We start from the raw sequence: 4538 nt of genomic DNA, 5'->3' as shown, positions 1-4538 counted from the left end.
CTCAGCTGGCTGAGGTCGTTCGTACTGTTTGGGGTTTTCTGTTATGTAACCCCCAAGTTCCTTGGTGAACTTTTTCCTCTTTTTCCTCTTCTTCGAGTCCTCTTGGACGTCGATCTCAGTTCTGCTCTTTAAGCTATTAACATAGCATTCTCGTCCAGCCTGTTGATCTCCCTGAATTTTTCCGACCTTCCCTCATCTGTTTCGAACTGCATGAGGAGTTGGTACGTGGAGATAGCAGCTTTTGTTTTGTTCAGAGTGGGTCGCCCATTATTATGTTGTATGGGAGGGGGATGTCGACCACTAGAAAGTCGATCGGTAGGCTTCTGCCTTTGCCTTTCTCACCCATCCGAGTAGGGAGCTTTATCGATCCACAGGTTGTACCGAGTTACCCCCGAAGCCTATGAGTGGCTGGTCGAGTGGTATGACATCCTCTTCGCTGTATTCAGCTTTTTCAGGCATTCTAGAGTTATGATGTCAGCGGACGACCCACTATCAACCAAGACTCGCCTTACCCGGGAGTTGGCTACCTTGAGCTCGATGACCAGGGGGTCATCATGGGGTACGCTGACTGGTCGACTGGATTCCCCGAAGGTCATCACAGGACAGTCCGACCGGCTTGGTTTGACCTCGAGTACTTGGTGCTTGAGGTTTTGGAGATGAGCTTTCCTGGCTCGGCCGGTTAGGCCCCCCGAAGCGAAGCCACCCGAGATGACCCCAATGTAGCCTTCAGTGTCCCCACTATTGGACTGACCGACCTTCTGCTTCCCTTCTCTTCACTCGTGTGCTTGAGGTAGCGGTTCAGCTTCCCTGGTCAGCTAGATTGTCCAACCTTTCTTCAGTTCCCTACAATCTTTTGTGGTATGACCACATTCCCGGTGGTACTCGCACCACTGGCTTTTTCCCTCCGGTAAGCTGAGGTCCGGATGGGTTGGGGATTGGGCAGCATGGACTTGTGCTTGATGTCCAGGTATATTTCTCTTCTGTTTTTATTGAAACGAGGGTCGTTTCCATGATCAGTGAACCTATCCGACCTACCGCCCGTTTTCTGCTGTTTGGGCTGATCTCTGTTGTTTCCTTCTTCCTTTCTCTTCTTACTTCCCTCTTCCGAGTGGCGGCAAATATCCGCCGCTTGGATAAATCTTTGAGCCTTTGCCATGGCCTCTGAGAAGGTTTTGACCTCACTTTCAGCCAATGTCCATCTTAGCCGGCCAGGTTGTAATCCGGACATGAGAGCAGCAAAGGCCACAGCATCTTGTAGGTCGGATACTTTAGGGACTCCTCATTGAATCTTTTTATGTAGTCGGCAAGACTTTCTTTTTCTCTTGCTTGACCCCCATGAGGTGCAAGCTAGTTTTCTTTGCCTCTTTCCGGCCACGAACTGATGGGTAAACATATCCTCGAGTACGGTGAAGTCGGTGATGATTCCGGCCGGCAATTCTTGAAACCAATTTAGCGCGAGACCTTTCAGTGTGGTAGGGAAGAACCGACACCATGTGGCCTCACAGCTGGTCTGCACACTCATCTGGCCTTGTCGTGGCCATATGATCTTCCGGGTCGGTTAGGCCCGCGAATGGTTCATAAGTGGCGTTTTGACTTTCCCTTGGGTAGGGGTGTCAATAATTTCTCGGCTGAACGGGGTCATGAACTTGAGACTCCCGCTGCCGAGCTTTAGCGGTTTGGACTGAGCGGAATCACCATGCCCTCACGCTGAGCAGCCTTTCGATCTAGGAACTGACGGCATCATACCCTGGCTACGGCGTTTCTCGTTAAGGATATTTCGAGCATCTTCCGGTTTGCAGCCGGGGTTTCCCCTTGGCGATCTGGAGACATGGGTCTCCTCCCTCGGAGAGCTGCTTCCCGAGGTGCAGACCTCTCGCCCGAGGTGGGCGCTCATCTTGCCGAGAGGGGGGTCTGAGAATGAGTTCTCTCCTTAGCAGCTGACCTTTGCCGGTTAGGCTGGTCATGAAGGGAGCGAGGGTTTCGCTCTTCCTATGAGAGGGCCTCTGGATATTGTCCTCACGTTGCTGGAGGTTGAGCTGGTTGTGCCCTTGCCCTTGCTGGAGAGTGGTCAGCATCTGCATAATGCTCTGTTGCAAGGTTTGCTGCAGCTGAGCAGCTATGAGTGCAATGTCAGCTGTGAGCAGAGGTTGGGGGTCAGCAGCTGTATTTCTCGAGAGGGAGAAGGCTGAAGTTCCTGAGAGAGCTCCAGGTTAGGGTCTAGTGTATGAACCGATGGGGATCTAGTTCGTGCTGACCTCCTTGGTTGGGGTGAGGGTTCCCTCTCAGTTTGTTGAGGTTGGTTAGATCTGTTACGGGCGTTCTTGGAAGGTGCCATGGTAGACTGGTACTGAGATTAAATCCTGCTGAGCAGCAAGAGGGTCTTTCGAAATGGTGGCGAAGTAACTTTTTGTACTATCCCCACAGACGGCGCCAAACTGTTTCTGTCTAGAAATTAAGGTTAATGGTCTGTGCTGAACAAGTCCTTAGGTCCGAGCTGGGCTGGTTATCAGTTCACCGGAAACCTGCAAAACACAAACAAACTACCCCGGGGGTTGTTCCGGGATCGCCCCTCCGACGCTCAAGTCAGTTGATGATTGAGGTAGAGAGAGAGTCTAGAGTGAGAAGCTCAAGTTAGTTAGGTGAGTATTCAATACTCTGCATTGATGGGACAAGAGGTATTTATAGTGGTGAGAATTTCCATAAAGTGGTGTGCTGGACATGACAGCTCACTTGGGGATTGGTGATACCTTTTCATTGGATGACTCTGGTGGGACCCACGATCCTTAGGTAGCGGTGCCACGTGGCATGATTTCCTTGGAGGGATTTAATGGGCCCAAACAAGACCTTATTGGACCTGATTGAAACTTATTAGACCTTATTGGACCTGATTGAAACTTATTAGACCTTATTGGACCTGATTGAAACTTATTTGACTTTATTAGACAAAAAAATTGACTATTAGTAATATAAATATTACCCCTAACGTAAATACTACCCTTCAAAATTTATTATGAAGTAATAAATAATAAAATTCATCCTATAAATAAATAATTATTTATTAATTATCTCTTATGATAATTAATTTAACAAAAAACTTTTACTATTTATATATTTAACATGTTATCTCTAGTTATTTAAAGACGAATTGCAAATATTGTAATTATAATTATAATTATTATTATTGTTAACCTTAATTATTTGACCATGATTATAATATTATTTAATAGCAATATGAATAATCAAATAATAGACAATAATACAAGTATAATACTATACATTGTGGTACTTTAATAAAAAATTCTAATAATACCATAATCAGCTAATAGTAATATGAATAATAAAATAATAGACATAATACAAATAAATAATAAAATAATAGACATAATACAAATAAATAATAGAATAATATACACTAATACAAGTATAATACTATATAATCATTGTGGTACTTTATTTAAATTCTAATAATACCATAATCAGCTAATAGTGATATGAAATTATGAATAACAAAATAATGGACAATAATACAAATATTTATTAAACATTGACTATTTGGACCTTATTGGACCTGATTGGAACTTATTGGACCTTATTAGACCTGATTGGAACTTATTGCACCTGATTAAAACTTATTGCACCTGATTGGAACTTATTAGACCTTATTAGACCTTATTGGAACTTATTGTCCTTATTAGACCTTATTGCAACTTATCTGAACTTATCTGAATTTATCTGAACTTATCTGAACTTATTGGACCTGAAACTTAATTTTTTAAGTTGAACAGAACGCACCCTTAGTTTGAAATTTAGTTGAGACAAATTCTCTTACAATTTCAATTTCGATTAGTTTGAAGTTCAGTTTAAACAAATTTCTCTCACAATTTTGAATTCAGTTTAATTCACTTCGATTTAAAAGAAAATGGCCTAGAATCATACTTCACAAACCCTTAAAAAATAAACAAATAGAGAGATATATTTGCAAAATAAGACAAAATCAATAGCTCATTCCTTTTCGGAATAAACTTCCACATAACCAAAATTCCAAGTTTTATAAGAGACCATATATCTTACTCATGATAGACTATAAAGTTATTTATGGGACTCTAATTATATACTACTATATTATTTTACTTCAACATAAAATTCACCCGTTATAGTTTAAACACTTCAAGTCACTCTAACACATTATTTGTCGTAACTCGTAAGCCATACTTAACACTTGCATTTTTACATTTGTATCAAACTATTTATGGAACCCCAATCATATACTTTAGCATTTTACTTAAACATAAAAATCAATACAATAGAGTTTAAACACTTCAAGTAACTTTAACATATTACTTTTCATGAGTAATGCGTAACACTTACATTTTTCACAGTTGTCATTTTATTATTTTGACCATTCATTTATGATTCACATAAAATAACACATTACTTATTTACTTTCCTATCTAAGTGATACTTTGCATGAATTATATATTGTATGGTAGGTTTTTATAAAATAACTCTTTCCACATGACCATTTACAAATTATATAT

Source organism: Beta vulgaris, chromosome 5 (assembly GCF_026745355.1).
Source record: "Beta vulgaris subsp. vulgaris cultivar EL10 chromosome 5, EL10.2, whole genome shotgun sequence".
Classification (NCBI taxonomy): Eukaryota; Viridiplantae; Streptophyta; class Magnoliopsida; order Caryophyllales; family Amaranthaceae; genus Beta; species Beta vulgaris.
The sequence above is the reverse complement of the archived record's forward strand: the minus strand, read 5'-3'. Positions refer to the sequence as shown.